The sequence below is a fragment of the Manacus candei genome, unplaced genomic scaffold (genome assembly GCF_025592945.1).
Source record: "Manacus candei isolate 608988 ecotype Guabito, Panama unplaced genomic scaffold, ASM2559294v1 h1tg000005l, whole genome shotgun sequence".
NCBI classification, from domain to species: domain Eukaryota; kingdom Metazoa; phylum Chordata; class Aves; order Passeriformes; family Pipridae; genus Manacus; species Manacus candei.
In genome coordinates this window covers 20961017-20984151 of record NW_026138053.1, presented here as the reverse complement: position 1 = coordinate 20984151, position 23135 = coordinate 20961017, and the positions used below count along the sequence as shown (strand labels likewise).

General features: G+C 41.0%; 1 long non-coding RNA gene across 1 annotated transcript in view; it reads right to left on the bottom strand.

Annotated features, from left to right (window-relative positions):
* Positions 1-1339: 1339 nt before the first annotated feature.
* The window catches only part of LOC127478810 (uncharacterized), a 28083-nt gene continuing 6287 nt past the window's right edge, over positions 1340-23135 (bottom strand). The window contains exons 2-4 of the long non-coding RNA XR_007907363.1: positions 15226-15317; positions 4467-4575; positions 1340-2019 (exon numbers count right to left, since the gene is read on the bottom strand). This is a non-coding gene — a long non-coding RNA (uncharacterized LOC127478810). The remainder of the gene's footprint in view (positions 2020-4466; positions 4576-15225; positions 15318-23135) is intronic.

The window sequence follows — 23135 nt, the reverse complement described above, 5'->3', positions numbered from 1 at the left end:
ACCGTTTCTATTTACTGCCATAGCTGCAGCATTACAAAATTCGGGGAATCCTTTTCACCCACATTTTCTCCTTGGCAGGAGTAAATGAAGTCAGCAGTATTGGCTGTCTTTTTTTCTCCATCATCCTTCCACGAACTAAGAACCCAATTTGTCCTTGGTCACTAAGAGCTGGATCTAATGGACAGAAAATAACTGTGAGATGACCATGGAGCCAGATTTTTGGTTTGAAATGTCTTTGAAATGTAGTTTTTCTGTATCACCAAATGACACCAATTACTGGTGGGCACATCTTGAGCTGCATGCTGCCAGCACAACTTTCCTTCCATTAACCTCTGCAGCAGCCACTTTCCTCCCAGGGGGAGCATCTGGCGTGTTTTGTAAAATAGATTGCTCTCACAGGCAGCATTTACGTTTCCAATTGACTTTTCATAAGAAGCCGGGTTTGTCTGAAAGCAAGCTGGTGTTGGAAGCTCAGCCAACATCACTTCAGTCACATCACACCTGCAGTAATGACACCTTGCTTTCTTTCAGGGTAAGGATCAAGCCCTCCAAGACCTACAGCTCTGCTGGAAAGTCTCAGCTTCAAAAATTTCCCTCATTTATCATAGAATGGTTTGGGTTGGAAGGGACTTTAAAGATCATCTCCTTCCAATCCCCTGCCATGGGCAGAGACAACCTTCACTAGACCAGGCTGCTCAGAACTCCATCCAGCCTGGCCTTGACCACCTTCAGGGATGAGGCATCCACAGCTTCTCTGGGAAACCTGTGTCAGTGCCTGACCACTCTCACAGTAAGCACTTTCTTCCTAATATCTAATCTAAACCTACTCTCTTTCAGTTTAAAACCATTCCCCCTCGTCCTGTCACTACATGCCCTTGTAAAAGTCTCTGATACAAAAGTCTAACTGGTACAGCTCTTGATTTAGACCCAAAATAAAGCACAGTGATTTATATTACAAGATACCTGAGCACTCTGTAGGTGGCTTAAAGCGTTTTTCTTTCTGACTGGTATTAGGTAATATATCCAAATTATTGATTAATAGCTAGATCTGGTGCCAAGGGAAATCATTCCAATTACTTCAAGGACTGATCATATATTTCTACCCATCAGTTACAGCTTTGAATAGGAGTTACCATCTGTAAAGACTGTGTTTAAAATACAAATACTCATTAGTATTAAAATAAGACACATATGAAATAGCAACCGTTTTGAATAAATAGATATTCTCCTCAAGTTTAGCCTTTCAGAAAAGCCTGAAATTCAAATCAAGTAATCAGCCACAGAAGCATTAACTTAATCTTTCTCATTACTCCACCTGAGTATCTGGATGGGGATTTTGTAAGAATGCAGCTGAATATGTTGTTTATTTATTTTTTTAAAATGTTTATTTATTTTTTTAAATGAAACTTGTAAAGACATGGAAATTGAAGGATTAGCCTTTCCAATACTTAGGAAAGGCTCAACAATTGCACAAGAAACAAAAGCAAAATAAGTGTATACACTGAAGTTATGCTTACAATTCTTTGGTCTTCAAGACTAACCAACACTGTTCTAGGAAAAAAGTATTATCCCGAACATAAAAGGGAGATTTTTTTTCTGCACCATTGAGCATAACTGTTGGACTAGGTGCTGGACCATTAATTTTGAGTTAATTAGGCATAAGTGCAAACTGCAGTGAAAGTTGTGACTTAAAACTTTAGCCCTTGGAGAAGAGCCTGCCATGTTTTCACGGCCGGTGTGGTGGGGCTGATGGGGCAGTCCTGGCAGTGGAGGCACCTTTCCTTCTGTCCTGGAGCAGCCCCAGGTTATCAAGAAGCTTTTCTCACTGCTGTACCTGCTGTTCTCAGCCAATATCAACTTTCCAGCTCTGCAGATTTCTGTTTTGGTTTCCTGAAAGCTTTGTGTCAAGTAGCCACGTCTGAAAAATGGTTAATATCTTCAACAATTACAGTCGTGGGAATAGGCGAGTGACAAGAAGATTGACAAGAAGGTCTTCCAGCTTCCCTGGTACCTGGTCCCCTGTATGGACATGTGGGAAATGGAGATCAGAAACTTCATTTTGAGGACATAAAAAGAACCAAGGAAATACACCTTAGACTCAGCTCAGCTGCACAAAATGCCAGCACAATTTTGTTACAAAAAGGGAAATTATTGCTATATCTTTCTTGCTTCTCAAATTAAAATGAGGGCTTTTAAACAGAGTAGAGGATTTGCAAAAAAGATGGTTGGTAAAAAGACTGGCATTTATAAATGTCAGCATAACAGAATTTTCTATCCAAAATACCCTTTTAGTTCCTCGGTCTGGGAAAATATGAAGCAATTCAATGAGGTTACAGTGATGCTTTGATTTACTAGGGAAAAAAAAGGTTTTAATTCTTTCCACAGTTCCATTAAACATTTTTTTTTCATAGGAGAATTTGCTGGAATAGTTAATGTGGAATAAAATAATCCACAGTACTCGGTCCAGGATAGAAATATTCAGATGCTGGTACACAGCTGTTTTTTGCTTACTTAGTTCAGCCCATTCAAGGAATTACATTAAGCTGAAATGAAGTTACATTTGGAATAAAGTACCAGGAACACAGACATTCAGGAATCGCTTTAAATTTTAAAAAAAAACTGAGTTAACTCCAGAGCAATTTCCTAACACTAGATCTTATTTTATTGCCATACGTTACTGGGAGGAGATGGAAAATAAAGACATACAAAATCCCCAGGCAACACTGGAACAGCTTTCAAAAGCAATTTTGGCTTCCCTGGGCTCCCGCTGCCTTCAGTAGCCAGTGCTTAAGAGAAATCCCAATATCACATTGGACAACTTTCCCTTTCAGAGATTTGTTTCCCACAGAGAAGCCCATGGGAACAAGATGATAAGCAGAAAGCCCTGCATTGTGAAATCAGATCCATGTTCATCTCCCTGCTGGTCTGGGAGCTGGCAAAGGGTCTGTTCTCAGGAAGGACTTCACACCTTCTTCCCCAACAGTCAGTTCTGAAGGGGTTTAATATTTTATGCTGAGAAAAAAAAGTAGCAGAGGGTCCTGTTTATAATTTTGCAAGTAGTGCAGAGAAGTTTAAAAAAAAAAACCCAAAACAAACCCTCCTTGCTTCACACAATGTGGGAAGTGTCTGGCACCCAACTGCATCTGCTGGGAGGCAGATCTAAAACAAACAAGCGGGAACACGTCCTTGCACACTCTGTAATTACACTCTGGATCACCCAGAGGCTGGAAGTATCAACAGCTTTTAAGATGTGACTAGCTAGATTAAAAATAAAAATTAAAAAAAAAATGAAAAGCAAAAAAATAAAATTAGGCTGAGTGCTTATTAGAGCCGATGGCCCGCTTGTGAGAAATCTCCAAGCAGTGGTTTGCAGCCAGAGCACAAACAGAGAGGGATCATCTTGTCTTTGCCATGATGAGTTAGGCAATGAGCAGAGATTTGTGCCACTGTGCAGAGCATCCTTAAGAGTTAAGGGGTTCAGTCAACGTGCAGATCTAGGAAAGCAAATGGGTTAAAGCAAAGCTGGAAAGCTTCTCAAGACTTTGCTGAGGTTGTACTTAGGACTTAGGAGCTTCACATTTTCCCTGTCCCTCCTGTATGCTCTTGTGAGCACACACAGTCAGTGCTGCCAGTTGCTGAGCACACACAGTCAGTGCTGCCAGTTGCTGAATTCTGCAGAAGAGGAAGGAGCAAAACCAGCAGCCATTCACAAACAGTAAGAAATCTGTGTGATTGGAAGTTCTCTTTCTGCATTATCACTGCAGGAGCCCAGGACAAGCTTATATATCACGGACAAGCACGTACACTCCAACATGAAAATACTTGCCCAGCTTTATGTCAGGGATATATTTCTATATTATGCCAAAGTTGCTCGCACACCCAGAGCTTGAACAGCACAGCGCAAGGCCCTTAAGAAAAAGGCAAACCCAGCATTAAGCTGCAAAAATGCGGTCTGAAAATCATGTGCTATTGTCAGAGACTGGAATGTAGTCCCACAGCAGCGTAACTGGGGACTTCCCATCTATATTTAGGATGTTGCAATCCTACCCTCTCGCCCACATGTCCTCACCCCCAGCGGGATGCCAGCTGTGGCATTTCTGGCACAGAAAGCAGCCAGCTCCCTAAACCTCCTTCCACCTCGCTGTCGCAAGTATCAGCTGTTGGTTTGGGGTGAGAGCGTGTGGCGAGGCAGGGCTTGGTGGCAAAACTGTTCATCACTTCCAACTACTGAAGTGGTTGAGAGAAAGGTTAAGAAGTGACTCAGAGCTGTCGAATACTTGATAGCACACAGTGCTAAACCTACGTGCATAGTTCCCAGAGGAGCTGTTTGCACTGCACCCGGAGCCTGACCCACAGAGTGGGCCTTGATAACCTCTTGTGCTGCGAGTCACACCAGGATTATTAACAACTCTGCAGCTGATTACGCTTCCCCTGCATGTCCCAGTGGGCACGAAGGCGATACTTACACGGTGGTGCACGTTCCCACACTTCCAGCCAACAGAAGCAGACTCATATTGACTCCCCATCATCACACACATTACAGAAAGGTGCACCTTTCACTGCTCACACACCGTTCTGCAGAAAACCAAAAGGAACTTTCAGTTTAAAAATAGAAACCTGATGCTCCCTGCTTGTTTGATTTGCTGTTCACTTAGGCCAGCCCAGAAAGCTTAGGTGCAGTCTTTGTTCTCGCTCTGTCGACTTAAGACTTACTCAAACAAGTGTCAGACGGCACAAGGCTTTTTTTAGTGAAGCCCCACGTACACCCAGCACTCCCACATACACTACTCATTATGCCACTTCTTAATATTTTCCGCATCAGTCACTGCTGCAGCCCAGGATGTGCACATCGAAATCTGCCTTTCCCTTTTGATTCATTCGGAGATGTCATCGTGCACAGCTGCGGGTGTCAGCGCGGTGGCCCTTACACGCCCTCATGACACAGCTTCCTGAGCAGAGCAGTAAAAGTAGGGCCGTCAGGCAGTGGCAGAAAACAATCGTGGCATGTTAATTAATTGGGGATTTAGCAATACACTGTAGTGAGATTATTTGACAAGGTTTGGGCAAGGAAAATGGAAAGTGAAAGTTTAAGACTTAGAACCAGAGGTAAATTGAAAGCACGTTGCACTTGGACAGCATTTCCAACTTAAGGAATCTTTTCTGCTTTATGAGAGCCCTCAGTTATGGGAGCTGTTGTTTAATACGATTAATTCAATTCTCTTTTAAAAACATGTTTATAGCATTTGTGGTTGCAGAACAAAGACTGAAATGTGACTTCCAAAAGCACAAAAGGCTACTACATACAAGGCTAATAACCCTCACTTTCCTCTCCAACCCGTATTCCTATTTTCTTATTATTTAAGAGGCTTTGACTTTTAAATTCTTACTGAGTGTTTCGGACTAACATAAAATGGTGCAATGCCATTGCCTTTGCCTGGAGCCCCTGTTGCTGCAGAGCAGAGGATCTGCTGGCAGGTGACAGATTCACCACTGTGGAACATTTAAAAATTATTATTTAGACCTAGTTGCAGAGGGTCAGAGCCAGACTTTCAGCAGCATCTCCTTAAAATAGCAACCGCTTTACTCGGTTTATAAATCTAAATACCATTTATGGACATAACCCCTCAGATGGGGGTGGGATCCCCTTTTGATGTATGAACCTTGTGTTTCAGACGCTGAGAATCAAATGAAACTGCCAAGATAAAGGCACATCATGGAAAAACCTACAGACAGACAGCAGAGGTGATATATGAGCGTGGGGCTGTGTACAGATCCAGAAACAGGCACTGCATCACTGTTCGTTTAACACCTCTGAGCGTGTAAGTACGAGAGGTGAAAGAGCCCCTGTCTCTGCCACTGTCCCTGGGGAAACCCACGACCCAGCTCCTGCCATCAGCAGCAGGGACAGCAGATCCCAGGGCAGCCTGGGGTCGCAGCAAGGGCACACACAAAAAGCAAGAGGACTAGCAGAGATTGCTGCAAGAGCAGGCAAGAGTTGCCTTGATGATGACAAAGGGATTGCACAATTAGCACAGAAAGAAACAGGCTGCTACGCTTGTCACCTCTCTAGGGAGTGTGGCAGTGCCCGTGCGTCCCTTGGTGCAACACTTTGTATTTGATTCAGTGCAAGCAGCAGAAGGTCCCACCAGTGAGGGCTTTGTTATGTGTGTAATTCTAAATGTTACCAGGACCTGATGATTTTCAGGGGTTTTTGGGTGTTGGTTTGGGGTTTTTTTGTTACCACAAGTTGGATACAAATAGCATTGATCACATTTAGCAGTACATTATTCTGGCTTCCAGAGACAACTGGTGGAGTTGGACAGGGAGATATTAAAAATGCTGAGTCAATCCCAGGGTAAACGCAGTCCTTTCCTGAAGTGTACTGTCCAGTTCTCACACCTGCATCTACGTGGATCTAGGATCTGAGCACACAGATGTCACTGACCTAAAAAGGTTGTTCACACATCTTTCCTCCATGTTGATGACATAGCAGTGAAAAATTTAAGAGAACAAAAAAACAAAGTTCAAGCAGAACCCAGAACTCAAACATTCTACGTAAGAGTCTCTGAAACAGCACATTTTTAAACAAGTGCTGTAGTTTAGCTCTAAACCTGGTTGCATCTTTGTAAATGCAAGAGGCAGACAATAAGTAAGCATAATTAGATATATTTGTATTTTCCATCTAAACATTTCAAGAGCCAGAAAGAGGATCGGGTAGGACTGGGTGCACAAGAAGTTAATGTACTACATTATTTATAAATAAATTCTCTCAGGAATGATACAAACAACTTTTCTAACACAAGATTTAAATTCTTGCCATATTTTCCTTAAACACTTCGAGGAGTTTTGATTATTCTTTCAGCGAAAATGCCAGTGTCTCATACAAATCTCTGAGAGAGTTCAGCAAAGCACTATGAAGTGATGGGCTTCAGTGCTTTAGCTCTTTGCTGCTGTTGCTGGGCTCTTCAGAGGAACTGCCTTACAGCTAAACTTCAAGGTGAGAAGAAAGTTTGACAGCAGCTGAAAGAGCTTGTGACTGCAAGACACACAGACAGAGAGAAGTGCTGCAAGCATAGGAAGGCAGAAGGACATTTCCATCACCAGCCAGATCCTACTCTAGGGAAACACAGGTTTTGTTTTGGGTGCTCTGGCTCTGAAACTGTTCTGCAACTGCAGATTTCTGCATCTGTCAAGTGAATACTTGAGTCCCTTTGGTCTGTGTGAAGTTTTGCACTTCTGCCTTCAAATATAGGGCAGAGCCCCACACCTCCTCCTGCCAGCAAGCTCGGATCGCTGGCTGAGGTTGTGACTCCTTCCCTGCATCACTGGAGATAGACTGCTCGTACATCAGAGATTACTGCAAAGTCCAGACCAGACCATTCTTGTTTGGGGAGAAAATGAGAAAGTACAAAAGGTGACCGTGGGTTATGTTTATAGACATTCTGTGCAACAGCAAAGCTGTACAGAAACTAGAGAATGCACAAGGGCACCAAAAAATACCAGTTCCATGCGGATTTCATATGTCACCTACCTGTGAATGATCTGCACAGAGATGGGGGTAGGAGCTGGCCACAGCTGTGCCCAAACTTGGGCAGCAGTGCGCATTTCAAATGTCTTTGGAAATCAAAGCAGTACTTAAATTCTAGATTTAAAGATCATGTCTTGATGTATTTACTCGGGGAAGACTAAGCAAAGTTTTACAAGCAACCACAGTTCAAGCGTTTCTTTTTGCATGCCCAGTTTTGGACCCGTGATTACGTTCTTCTGACACAGATGTACATGCATAATTTATGCACTGATGCAATATCTATCAGTGTAATGCACAATGCTCTCTGACATTCACCAGAAATTCTCAGGGAGGAAATCCTGATGGCTTGGTACTGCCATCATGCAACCTGCCCTTCCTTCCTGCTTTGTACAGTACAGAAAGTACAGGGCACATCCTCTGCCATCAGCTGTACATCCAACAGCACAGGTCCCTTCTTATTCACTTTCCCATGTGGTTCAGGCTCATTTACACTGTTCACAAATAGATACACCGTGTTGTCAGACGCGATTTGATGGCATAAAATAGAAGTTACCTTATCTCTCTCCTGGCGTGCTCTATGCCCTTCTCTTTGTGCTTAGTACACAAACAGTAAATATGTGCCTTTAGTGTGGTTTTTTGGTTTTGAGATACCCTGCTACTTCTAGCTAAGTAGCTCTGAATGTTTGTGCTGGATCTCTTGGAATAATTCATCTTGCAGTAGGGTCAGTAGATTCTCACAATTGACTTCAAAACAGTTTAAATCGAACCAATAACTTTGAACCAAATACTTCTTATTTTTTCAATAGAAACAGTACCTCTTGATACTCTTGTTAATGCTTTATCCACCCATCATGACTTTTGGTACAGTCTGTGACTGGGATTACAAAGGTTTGGAAAATGCAGGGGAGGGAATGGAAAAACCCTAAAGCTTCTGGTTTGGGATCTATCTGAAATGCATTGATGGATGTTGATAGCATGCAGGAACATAGTCACAAAAAAACACCCAGTGCCACCAAGACGTCTATAAATAAAAGAATACTGAACTTTGCTCTTCCACATCCAGCACATTTCAAAGGGGGCAAATTATAGTCTCATATATTATACTGGGGTTTTTGCACTGACTGTTATTCTCAAATAGTTTTTAAGATGAAAAGACATTTTTTCCTGTAGATGGAAATGCCAGTAACTTTGAAAGCAGGTTTCATTATATACCTACATTCAGTTTTTCAAGTATTACACGTTTGCACAGAGAGGTTTACTTTTGCCCCTGTATGCCAGCAGTGAGTGAGCCATTTGCAATCAATAATGTCCAGCTCTGAGCTATAACCTACATGCCACTGAGCATCTGCTGTCTGCCCAATTCTGCTGTGTTTTGGAAACACTTAGTGGCCCCTGCAGCTGTTCTGGGTAGCTGGAAGATAACTCATCAATACATGCTCTGAATTTACACCTTCCCCATGTCACCCTTTCTTTTTTTGACCCGTGCTGCACATCTACCAAGTACTGCTGCAACTTGCTTTTTACCAAATGCAAACATCTCTGACAAAATATAAAGTCTCTTCCAGAGTGGAGGTCACATTGTTGTACAGCAAGAACCTTGCTAATGCCAGGGCTGATTTATTATTGGCTGGCCATTTTGATCTGATAACACCGTGTTGGTAGGTTGCTCACGTATTAGGATTAGTGCAAGACACTGACGAAGGAACACAGTGTTCTGCTCCTATTTATGTTTCTTGCTATAGTTCCCTCAAAGACTAACGTTATTAACTTCCCCTGTCAGACAAACGACACTCAATTACAGGTCATTTATACCTGTCTCTTACACTTCAGGAGTTATTAGAAGAGCTTAAAATCTGACAGAAAACTGAAGTATAAACATAGCAATGTGTAATACACATATTTACATCAAAATAGATGGTTTTGGATGGCTCCTGTCACAATTTAGGACCTCAAGCCACCAGCAAATCACTAGGAGAAATTATATTGATTTCAGTGGCCTTATTCATGCTTTTCTAGACCTAAGGTCTCAGTGCTTCCTTTCTGGAATTTTGGAGTGACATTCACAGAAGAGAGACCTGATGCTTGCCCATCAGGCTCTTTGGCAAAGGGACACCCACACTTCACAGAGCAGGGTGGCCTCTAGCACGCTTGGCAGCTCTGTCCTGCAGAGCCCCATCTTTCTGAAAACATCTCCAAAAGGGACTCTGCTGGGACCATGGCATTGCTAGCACCTGCAAGGCCGAAACAAGAAAAGATCTGCAGAGAAGAGTCTGCAAAGCAAGACTTCCACTTATGGCAAGGGCTGGGCAAGTGTCTGCTTCATCTGCATTTGGCTGTGAAGCACCAAGCAACTAAAACACCAACACCCATATATCGACTGTGGTGATAGTACAACCTGCATGCAGGACATGAAACAGGGAACAAGCTGAGGCTGATTATACACACAGAAAACAGACCTACTTAGTCAGAGGCTGACATTTTTACATAGCTGCTGTCCAGAGCCCAAGTGCGCTCCAAACTGAATAGTTTCCACTGTCTCCCTTTTCACACACGCTCAGTTTTCCAAACCATTCACCTTTGGCAAAAAGCTTCATGCCTGGTCCCTGCTAGAAGGTCAGCTTGTTTTGAAACACAAGCTGAACTCCTTCGGCTGTTAAAGCTCTGGAGCAGCAAATTAATTTGCTTCTAGATCCCAGGGTTTTTTACTTCATCATTGTCACTAAATTTGTGCATCCACTTCTTAAAATTTATAGTTCATTTTCTGAATGAGACTTCGGCAGACTCATGAACAGAATTATCTCCTAATAATTTAAATATGTAAAAGGGAAATTAGGTCTCCCATTGCTACATAGATTCTTTTTTTTTATAAGCAAAACCTATTTTAGTCCTGTACTTTTTGTGCCATTGTCAGTTTTTTACGTGCGCACACGGACATTTGCATAATTTCCATGAGGGAGACTGAAACCTTTCAGGGAAACACAATGCAAAGTCCAGGAAGAGAAAACTTTTCATACTGGCAGAAAGGAAACAACAGTGGCAAGGAACAACAGTGCCAAGGTTAATGGGGGAAATGCTTCCCACTGTGCCCCTCAGGGCTTGTCCTGGTTCTGGCTGTGCTCCTTCTCACACGTACTCTTTAAACCACACATTTTCATCAAACTGATGCATTTTGGTCAAGTGTTTCTATATTGTTTAGGAAGCTTCCCCATCCAACCATCCAAGAGCTACTTTGGCAGTCACATCTGGACCACCTGAGCTGGGACCCAAGCCTCTCCGGAGCTACAGCCCCCCCCCCCCACTCACAGTCAGACCAGGTTTCCTCACCAGCTCGGTCCCAGGTTTCCCAGAGCAGAGTCTCCTCAGATGACTCAATCCTTAAAATAATTTAATTTTGGTGCAAAAACTAATTAAGAAATTAACAACTCGAGGTGGTGCCTCTGAGGAAGGACCCCGAACAAAGGAACCCCGTGGCTTTTATACCCTCACAGCCTAAGTGCAGTAGAGTCTGGGGCCATCGGCTCCTGCCGTGTCTCTGAGTGTCCCTCACCTGGCTGTGCCCCAGGTCCCCATGCCCTTTGTCATGAAAAGGGTGTCAGCAGTTCATGGCCTCTTTCCTCAGGCTCCTGCCCCCCAGAACTCACACTTCAGCTCCCCCCTGAGCTACCTGCACGGAATGTATCCCTCAAAAATTCCTCTATAATCTGTTAGCAAACAAAAGCAAACAGCCACAATGCCAGTAAGGCTTGTCTCTTGTGACAGAACTGAAGAACCTCTCTGCATAGACCATTATTTTCCAGCCCTCCCCCTGCTCTCAGCCAGCTTGTTCAGTTGGGTCTGGCACCTGCCAGGCCCTTCTGTTTTAGCTCATTTTGTTAGAAACATAAATTAGCTCAGTTATGGCTCACAACTAGTTCAAGAATGGGGCAGGACTTCACAGCCAAGTGTGAGCAGAAAAAAGGGCAGAGGAAGGAAGAGGTAGGGCAGGGAAGGAGAAAGAGCAGCAAAACAAGTTATTGCATTGGCAAGACTGCCATAGTAAACAACACAACACCTGATGAATGTCACCCTGGCCACCGAGATATACCCTGGCTGGAACATGAAGAACAACAAGGGAATATAAGAAATAGTGAGACTTAGTAGAATAACAACAGTAATTTTAAAAACCTCAAATTTTCAATGATACGATTCTGTATCATAAGTCAGCACATTACCAAATAGGGGGAAAAAAAATCATCTGAGAGACAGTATCAGCTTTAAACTGCACTGGAGCTATCTTCTACTTTCAACTTTCTTCTCTTTCTGTGATTGTATATGTTAACTCAGGTAATTTATTGCACCACCTCTGTAAACACTGTGCATGTTAGATCATGTTGTCATTCAAATTCCATTTCCCAATTTGCTGTTTCTTACCTAAATCTCTTTTTCTAGAAGGCCATTTAAATAATGACTGCAATGGCAATGACATTTCATTGAGAGGCAGCACCATAGTTCACATCACTACAGTATTTCCAGTTGTCCCAGTTACACACTAATTCAAAGCCAGGAGTGATAAAAATAAGGCAGCTGGACATTTTAAAAACAGTACTGTCGTATATGCAACCTGTACCTCAGCTTCCATTCATCTAAAGGCAAACTCTTACTCGTGTTACCAAGTTACTCATCATATCCAATAGATCAGAAACCCAGAGCTGGAGAAAGGTCAGACAGAAGCAGGAAGACTGCCAGGAAAGATGTTTGGGACAATGCTTTCTCTTGTATTACCAGCAAGGTAATGATGAATTGTAGTTTGTTTTACAGTTATCTTACAGTTAAAAGTCATATGGAGACGTACTACACACAAGAAAATGTTCATCTTGGGACTGAAAAAAGCATTCATGGAAATAAGTAAAGTAATTCTGACAATATGTAAGAGAAAGTATTATTCTCATTACTGGGGAAAAAAGACCGAGGAAATATATGCTGATGACACAAAAAGGCAAGGTCAGAGTTTAGAGCTGAGTCTTTAACCTCTAGTGTTTACATAGGAATTGCCTGCTGTCCTTTCTCCATATTTCTGGTACAGAACACCAGAATTATTCTGTTACTGGTTTTACCACTCCTTTACAGCTATTCAAGGACCAAGGACTAAAATACTCCAATTCCAATCCAAAAGAAACATCAGGAATTTTGACTTGTTTCTGTATCTTTTTTTTTTCCTCATAAATGATTTTTTTTTAATCTTTCTGGTTTTTTTCTTGATTTCAGTTATAATCTCTGTATGACAGGTGGGAACCCAAATTAATCTCAGAGGCAATGAAGCACTATGTTAGTTTAGCAAAAAGATGACCCTTATGATCTTCATAGAGACAGAATCATTTCACATTTATTACACCACTGTACACTCCTCATTTATTTTTCATAGTTATTAGAACTTTATTGCACATATTGTAGAATAAAACCTCATTTATTTTATGCTTCAAAAGGAATGATGCTTTTTTCCACTATCACATTCCGAATTAATTCCCCTTATGTAACTCTGTCTCTTCATTTTTTGGTGCAGGCCAAAGATTTCTTTAATCTTCTCAGTAATCTAGTTTTATTAAAAATAAAGAGCAATAGTGAAAAAAGGGACAGAGAAGAAGAAAAAAATATACAAAACCACAGCTGGGCTAAAACTTTAATACTCACAGGAGAATACCAACTGCACTGGCACCACCAACTAAAATTAAAAGGTATTGCACATTTCAGCCACCCAGCTCTGACAGCTGGCAAGTTCTCAGAAGAAGAGTTCTACTTCTCCAGAAAATCCATGCCTAAGCAAAATGCTGAAATGTTTGTCTTCTTGTTTACAGCAATATTATGTCTTTTAAAAGAACACCCCTTGCCCTACAAACAAGGAACTCAAGCATATATAATAATATTATTTATATAGAACATGAATAGCTGAAAATTGGGTTTAAAAAGTCTGGTTTGTAGCACTTAATGGAAGATGGAAAATAACGCAGTCAACAAAGAAACATTATACTGCACAAGAGAAATGTTCTAATCTATTCTTAACTCACTTTTATCAATAATCCCCATAGCTGGCTTCTGGCCATCCCAGATGAATAATTTAGAGCCAGGAAAAAATAGCGATTTGGGCAGACATTGTCCACATCTGTAATTCATCTGCCTTGCTATATTAAGTCATTCACCTGTTAAAATCCAATTTACTAGTATATAGATGAATATACTTAAAGGTTACACAGCTAAAAATAACACTGCCTCCAGGATTTTCTATACTGTGGAATACATAAATTATCCTTGTCAGTATGCTGCTATATAAAGGCATTGGTTTGTATTTCTAGAAGCAGACATTTCAAAGTTCAGTCAGGGGTTGCATTTTGCTAGAACAGCTTTGCAGCATATATAAAAATGTTTGGTTTGTTTTTAAGGATACTTTATTATAGCCATTCTTTGGCAAAGAAAGCTATCAGGCTCACCACAGGGGATAGTAACACATGCCTAAAACTAATAAAATCACGAGGTTTTTGGTTTCCCTTAATTTTTTTTTTATAAGTACTCAGTGGTTGATCTAACTTAGATATTCTCTTTCTGCAAAGTCACATGCTTTTTCTTCTTTGAGAAGCCTGATGAGGCAGCTTCAGCTCTTCCTTCCCTCCCACCGTTGCTGACCCCCAGCTGGAGCCTGGGCCTGCTCTCCCCATCAGCCCTTCCCCCCAGAAACCCTCCCATCGCTTGTGACACAAGGGAGCCACTGGGATAGTCAGCCAGCGTCCGAATTTCCTCTCCTTACTCTCTTGAGCTAGAAGGAACGTGGCTTTATTCCATCTTGAGCATCATGAATAAAACCATTTGCAAGGCTGTGCATGTGCATCACAGCCTCTGCGTTGCTGTTGCTACAGCCCTGATGGGGCCTAATGCAATATTTATTGTCTGTCATTATGCACAAGATGGAAAAAATGCTCTTTGAGTCTTGGGAGCCTGAGATGACTTTCACTAGCCTTAAAGGGGCTAGAGGTTTCCATCTCTAATATGGATCTGGAAATAACTAACTCTACAGCTCACATCTCCAGTGGTCAGGCCATCACCCTCTGGTGCCACTCAGCAAGACCTTACTAAAAATGAGTGAAGTTGTCTACATACAGCCACTGTCTTGCACTTTCCTTCTCCTAGTGACAATGCAGCAGAAAAGCCAGTGACACTGAACACAAAACATGCAGGTAGGAAAATTTTGTCCCTGAAAAAAGTCATCCGAGGGTCAAAAAAACAATGGAAAATCACAGTTTTAGAGTCAACGCTATGCCAAGTATTGTCAGAAACAGAGAGGGTTTCTGCTCCAACCAAGCAGATGGAAATTATTCTATTGTTCAGAGATAAAGCAGGACTCCCACCTGGGAGCTGACCACACAATTACACTTCTCTGCCTGAGCCGAGCCTTTCAACCACCCTCCATGGGGGTGGTTGGTTCAGGAAGAAGGTTTGATACTGCAGCTATTTTTACTTTTTCTCATTTCTCTTGTCCCAAGATGCAAATGCAAGGGCGACTCGTTCCATGAAAAAACAAGAGACTTCCTTTGATAAACAGGATATTGGGTTTTCTATGGAGTCACACACACACAAACCTGTTCTCTTTATGGTTGAGTAAACATCCTCACCTCCCCACAGATCCTTTTACACACTGTACACATTATGCATCTTCCTCTTGCTGTACTTACCCCTGGGCTTCAGCAGGAGCAGCTGGCGTGTCGCTCAGCGTGCCCATGGAGTTACCAGAGTACATTAATCACCCATTATCTTGTTTGCAGTGCTGAGACAGAAAAGCACAAAGATGAACACATCAATCCTTTCACAAACATTACAAAGAAACACTCAAGTATTCCTTTCAGCAGAACAAATACTGAGAAGTGAGCTGAGAAAACACAAGGTCAGCTGGCACCCTGGTCTATAGCATTACTTATATTTACTTTCTCCTGTCTTATCTAACTTGAATAACTTGCATTCAGGATATAAGCATACATTTATGTTTATCTTTCCAAATATAGTACTCCATGATGGAGTACTCCATTTCACTCATCACTGGAGTGAAATTCCACTCAAGCTGATGGTATCCAGCCATGTTCCAACATGTGGGCTGGATTATCTTTTGTTTTGACTCTTTAGATGACATCCTCAAGCGGTGGCACAGCTGCACTGAAGATCAGCACTGCCCACGCTGCCCTTCAGACACAGGGTGTGGGCGCTCCAGCCTCTGCCTCCAGCAGGAGACTTGGAATACCAACCTCCTGATGTTTCTGAGCAAGCACACAAGGAGCAGTGTCCACCTTTCCCTGCTCTTGTGGATCCATACCCTTTGCCCAGTTTTCTATTCCATAGCTCCATTTCTCCCTGTCTCCCTAGATTCATGTGGGTTTTCAGGTGCTCATGTGCCCCTTTTCCCCTCCTTTGCACCCAAGGACCATATAATTCTGCAGGACAAGCCTTAGCTGCCTTTTTCCAGAGCAATCTGACTGCAGCACATCAGCAGAAGTGCAGACATGAGATATTAAGTTTGAATCAAAGACCAGGTTTATACATTGCAGTGAGGGCACTGCCCCTTGAGACAGGAGGCTCCCCCAGCAGGTATGTGAGTTCACACCTACAAAGACTTGGCTCTGAGTGAGTAAAAGTGCAAAATATTCCCTTTTAAATCAAAACATGTTACAGTTTACCAGATCAAAGGAACCTAGTCTGGCTTAGGGTTCCAGATACGAAAACACCACTTCGGTTTCATATGTTTAAAGCCTTTAAACCCAAAGCAGTAGCAGCCTACAAGTTGCAGTTGACTTTTGACATGGGATCATTTGACTCTGAAGTTTGAATGGTAAAGAAGCAGCAAAGTTATGGACCTGAAACTTTTAGGCTTTGCACTTAATGTAAAATTAAGTAAGACTGATATCTTTGTTACAGCAGCTTCTTTTTAGAAGTTGTTTTGACAGATACTCAGTGGCAGTTAGTTTCAGAGATTTAAGTGCAAACCATCATATCACTGTTCCTGGAATACAAATAGTCCTTTTCTACCAGCAACCTGGAAATGAAGTAATGAAACAAAACACTGAGGTGTTTGATGGCTCTTCTAGCCATTACACTTGTGATTCAGCTCCTAAATTCAGGGTAGCAATTTTCTTCTAAGATAAAAGAGAGATGTGATATATGTGATAAATGACAGGCTATCTTTAAACATTTATCATCTTAATAATAAAAAGACACGGAGAGAGACAGGAAATCAATACAATAATTTTAGAAAGAACATCAAGAACAATGATCTGAGGGAGAATAATAAGAGGAAACTGAGAAAATAAAGCACGCTAGAGTAATTTTAGACAGAAGGGCGACAATAACATTCTTCTAAACTAGCAGGGGAGCTACAGTGAGGGTGATCTGCGTAGCTATAGGTTATAAATAGTATGGAAGAACAGAGGACAAGAAATATGAGAACTCGTGAAGTTGAGGGGGCGAAAAGGAGTCACACTTTACAGTCCCATAAAGCTCTTCGTGCAGTAACTAATACTCATGTGAGGGGGACGCCACTGTTCTCCTCAGCAGTGCTTACAAGTGTCCCTCTCACTGCCTGTCAGAGCTAGAAAGACCAGGGCTGAAGAAAAACCTAAGATCAGGGTTACTGGCACAAAGTCCCAGGGAAAGATCAGAACACTTGTAATTGAGCATTTCTTTCCACAACTCCTGGTGCTGTGATGTTGGTAGAAATGACTGATGAGCTCCATGACCAGCTCGTCTTTGAGAAGAACCAGCCCAGAGTCTAATAAATAAGCTGTTCCTCTTTTTAGAAATAGAGTAATTTCATAGGGATTACTTTTTCTCTTCTTGATAATATTTTACCTGACTATAAAAGCTTTCTTCTGACTGCACAGATTTCTCCCCCTCCTTTTTCATTTGCTTTAATCAAGCATCAAGGTACAATAGTTGCAGACATTTACTATTACTCTGCAATGCACAAGGAGAAGTAACAAACAAGATAACATGAGAAAGAGGAGATGCAGGAGGAGCACTGGTAGCCAAAATAAGGACCACACTGTAATACTTGTTGTGACTTGAGAATTCTTACTTATTCCACGAGAATATGAAACTCAGGCAACCCCACCTCCCAACACATTTAATGACTTGTCCAAGTCAGCACCTGGATATTTTACTGAAATCTCTTATTTAGCTTATGAAAATCTATTTATAGTAGACAGTGTAACCATTCAGTTTTCAGACCTTTCATGGATATTTCATTACCTTCTATTTTTTCCAAAATGACTCATTCTTCCTTCAGAGTAGTTTTTGAAGATGACAATACAATATGCAGAGATAATGCAATATTTTCCTTCCTCCAGACATTTCTCATTAAATTTCTTATTCTGTTTTAGAGGACATTATAAACACATATAATGACATTTCTATTGTTCTTGGGTCATAAGCTGCTTTTAAGCAGCAGAATTTCTGTTCGGTTACCAGTTCTAGTGAGTTCTTTCTCACTGAAATTAGTAGAATGATACAGATATACATACAATTAAGATTTGGTCCAATTACATAAATAAGTTAATGCCTGCAGCAAGAAATTGTTTCTTTTTTTTTAAAGAGCTGGAGGAACAACAGGTCATTTAATTTTATAAAAAAGTTTAAGGATAGCATAAACAGGAGCACTGAAAAATCATCACATATGTAATTTAAATGGGTAGGCAGAATTCTTTTAGATCCCCCAGCAACTCTTTAAAATTCCTGTGAATCACTAGGCAGTTTTATCCCAGAAGCACTGGTGGACAGCACCTTTTAGACCATCATGGTCTAAATCTGAGAGTTTGGTAAACATTGGTTTGAAATACTTTAATAAAGCAAGGTTGATATATTGTGGTAATTCCCCATATATTAGACATGAGGAGAGAGAGGAGGTAAAGGTTTGCACTCTGGCCTTCTGTCACCCCTGAGTGTGGGATCCCCAGGAAGCCCTTGGGGTGGGAGAATTTGATTTACCTGGCACCACTGCAGCTCCCCAGATGACATAAGGGCCTCTTTTGTATCTTAATTAAGTGCTGCAAAATTAGCATCCCTACCTGAGCTCTAATGAACAGAATAAGCAGAAAGGAGGCTCTATAAACAGCCTCTTTTGAGGGGGAGGAACTTTTGCCCAACTTCATACTTCTAAATAAAAAAATTCTATGTTTAGACTTGCTGCCAAACTTTCTTTTAAGTTTGGTGAAGAGAAATGGACATTTCAAAGTTGTTTACTCAGCTTTAAATGGAAAGATGTTTAAAACAGGAAGCAAACAACACTCCAGATAAACTTATTTCTCTGCACTCAGTTTGTGCTCAGTAACTGCACCTATATATCTGAAGTGGGTGAGATAAATCCCACCTTTTTATTTTTTATTGGAGGTAGTTATCTGGAGGTAAAGGGCAAGACCTAACTTTCAGTTTTGCCACTATTGATGCCTCAGAGCTTTATTTTGGATTTTTTAACTTTTATAGATTTTAGAAGTAGTTCTGTAGTAAATGTAGATTTTAATGTAGCTGTATTATATCCCTTACCCTTTATCAATCCCTCTAAATTCCTCTGGTGTGTTTAGCCTTCTTTTCAAGGTAGAATTGTAGAAAAACACCCGTTTAAGAACATCTCACTCTAAGCCTGGACCAGGAGATATCGTGCAGACAGAGCAACCTTCAAGCCCAGAACTCTGGAGAAGCTCCAAGGACTGTACCTGCTTTGAAGAAGATGATGGGGAAGAAGGGGTCCCAAACGCCCCCAGACCCAATTCCTGAAGGGGTGTGGAGGGGGGCAGAACTGGGGATGGACAGATCTGGGATTGGATGGACCTTATTATGACATCACAGAGCCACTATCTGGGCAGGCATGCAGGGTGTGTATTCCTCTGGCCTCACTAAAGGACCTGCTCTCTTTAACTTATACACTAAACTGGCCCAGAGTCTTTTTCTCTGAGGTCTTTTTAGGCAACACTACCCACAACTGGCATTCATTTATATGCCAAAAAAGAACAGTGGCCTCCTTCCCAGCTGTCCAGGAGGCATTCAGGAAAAACTCATAAATCTGTCCCCACTGTGACCACCCAGACAGCGCAGACCTGCAGGATGCTCGACACAGGGTCACTGCCAGATCATAATTTGCAGTGTTGATTAAAGAGTGCTCTTAGTTATTTTTAAATTCTAGAAAACAGGCTTAACAAGGAAACATAATTAAACTATTCTTTATTTGGAAACATACTTGCTGACAATGGATTTGGCTTCCTTTGCCTTTGCTCTTTTCTGACTCTAGGAATTCAATATTTTATCCTCATCTTAAAACTAGAAGACCAGGACCAGATGTGCTTGATACACACGTGATTTCTATGACTGATCTCCTTAAATACACTGACAAATTCTTGTCTTAGTTCTCCTGTGCATCTCCTCCTCCCTCCGCTCTCCTCCAAGCAAGAAACAAAAATATCTCAACCAACTGAAAGGTCTATTTGACCTCATCATACAGTTAGGTTAGAAACAGTGTTCTGTCTGAGAAAATACTTTGTAATACAACCCTTTCTGCTGTGCTACAGGATTAACTTTCACACTAGTTTCATGTAAATAATATGAAATCTGAAAACTATAGAGGAGGTTTTTTTTCTGACTGTCTTTATCATCAGCTGGTATGTTGTGTGACCAAGACAAATGAAAAACTGCATTTTGTACAAACCCATGACACTTACATTAGTTTCAATGAAAAGGAAACAGTCCCTGTTTTGTCCCCCAGAAATAATTACAGGTTTTAGTTATTAATTGCCAATAGAACCCACAGCATTCATTTCTGAAGTCATAAATTCCAAAGTGCTAAAGCTATTTTAAGTCAGCAGAGCTGACAGTCTCAGCTGCCCTGTCTTAAAAGAACCACTGACCAAAAATCTCCAATAAACAAGCTAATTGATAAATATCCTAAAATGTAGAAGATACGTTTAGCAAAGAGATCATCACTAATCCTTCAGACTTAGTTAGGAGATTATATTGACAAATTATTGGTCATTTAACATCTACCAGTTTTAAACTTGAAAATTCAAGATTCCAGGATGTCCCATCACTGTATGTATTTTATATTTGAATAATATTCAGGTGAATTTAACAGGAAAATTTAAAAAAATTCTTATTTTCCCTTCATGGATCACAAAAGATTGTTCTGCACAGGAAGAAGAAAGTTAATTTTTTTCAGGTTTTCTGCACAAAGGATTTAGTGCAAAGCATAGGAACACAAGTTACTAGTTGAACATTAATAAAGAGGCCAAAATCAGCCTCTTGAGGGAAAGGCTTCCTTGTTTACTATAAAAAGCCAAACAAGAAACAAAAGAAAGAAACATTGAGAGAAACAGTGAGCACTTCCTGCACAGATTTCTACAAGTTAAGACCAAAAGACCATCTGTGGCCTGGGAACAGGGTGAATTTGGAGATAGGAGAAAACTACCTGACTCGTAGAACAGTGAGATCCTAAAAGAACTTCTCAGAAGGAGAGGGTTAGGACAAAGAGAAACTCCTAAAAAATTCCCAGGTAGAATTTGATTGGTTTAAGCTGGTTACCTTTACAGCTGAAAGGTATGTCTGTTCAACTGAGACTATCAGAAAGAATTTTGGTAGCAAGACTGAAAACACAGAAGTTTTCAAAGTCATGGAGATTTAGTCTCCTAAGGAGCAAAAGAGAATAGAGTCCTACACTCATGGACCAGCAGTACAGTGATGAGACCCAGTTTTCCCTACTAATTATTCTTATTGAAGCTAAACTTGCATTGGATACACTAGGACACTAGCTAGGGAAAATATATTGGAAGCTGGTCCACAGGGATCACACTGGTTATTAACAGCATGCTAATATTTATTTTCATCTTCTACTGAGGTTAATCTGAATTTTTACAGCGGTTTCCAAAGAGACAAGTGGATCTCTTAGAGAAGGCCAGATACTGAAAACTAACTTATTCACTACTTCATCTTGTCCTTAAGTAGCACCTCTGTGTCTGTGCTCAGCTATTCCAACCTGCATGTTCAAGTTGAAACAGCTTAGTTTGGATGAACGCCTGTGACAAATATACAAAATCAACCTTTGTTTACTGTTCTAGTATTGGTTTTAATTGCTGCCAGTATCTTTACCCCATGTCAATAAAAGGCTTTAGATTTCTTGATGGTGGAAAATCATGATCCCTTGCATGGAAATGCTATTAAGTACCCCCTGACACACTGAAACCCCCCTATAAATATTGACATTTGTGTGTTAGGTAAGATACCACTGAAGCAGTCATTTACTATTTGTAAAAAAGCTGTGCATTGAAGAGGTCTGTGCTTGAGTATCTTGCTGTTTCATGGACTTAACCGTACAGTTAAACAAAAAATAACAACCCTAAGAGCTGATTTCCCAAGTAATCAAGTATTTCCCTACAGTTCATTTAACATTCATCAAGTACATAGAGCCAAATCATACTTAAGAGACAGTAAAAAGAACATAACAGGAAAAGTCTTCATAAAGTCCTAAAAAAAAGATGGCAAATGCTGCAGAGAGGCAAGCAGAGAGGGAGAAGGCACAAAAGCTGTTGACTTGCAAGTACTGAACATCTGAAATACTGCAGTTACTATCACTTGCATCAATCCACTCTCACAGTGTTTACTGTGTTTTAATAGTTACTCAAATATTGGCAGCACAATCCCTCATCTCAGTGGTCTCATCTAGAAATCTTAAATATTCCATTTCCTTACTGAATAGGACCAATTACTAGTCTTATGGTATTTCACCTGTAAAAATTTCATGAAAAACAAAGTTAAAAAATATTCTACAGTAATATAGCATTGTTCTCTCTAGTCTCCAAATTGAAAGGAATGAGAGACTATTACATGTTAGAAAAGCAGAAACTGGAAGCATAGTGGGGATAAGAAAGTTCTTCTCCAAAGCTGGGGATAGATCAACAAACCAAAGCTTTTCAAGAGGATCTCATTCTCAAAAGGGTGAAAAAAAAGTTAAACTTAAGAGTTTCATTTCAGCCTTCTAAGTTTGGGCACAGCATCTGAGGCAATCTGAGTGCAATCTCTGCAGATGCAAAGTTCATAGACGTGACTGTCTGCAGAAGTGTACTAAAGGGTCAGTTATATTTGCTTTTGCGCACAAATGGAAATGCTTCCCAGATGTATTTACTGGACTCTTTGCAAATGTTATGGAATAGATTTGGTCAGTCAGAAGATCATTCAGTGTGGTCCAGGGTATCACATGCTTTCCTCAGAGCCATTGCAAAATGGATATTTCTGGATGACATATCTGAAGACACAGGAAATGTGTTCGAAGAAGAATTGAATTCAAATTCAATCACTTCTTGGTGATCCTGTCCTTACCATGGCTCTGATTGCTTTTCTCTCCTGTCAGAGAGGTATTGAAGATAAAGCCATGTCCAGTCACAGAGTGTGGTTTATTATTTCAGCTGTTGTTCAGACAAAAGGAAGGATACTGCCACTACCCTTCTAGCTAAGGAAGACCTGGTTAAACATCTAGATGCACCCACTGAACTTCACATCTTTTGGTACTTGCACAGGACAGTAAAAAACTGCAGCACTTGGGTCACTCAAAGGTACTTAGTTG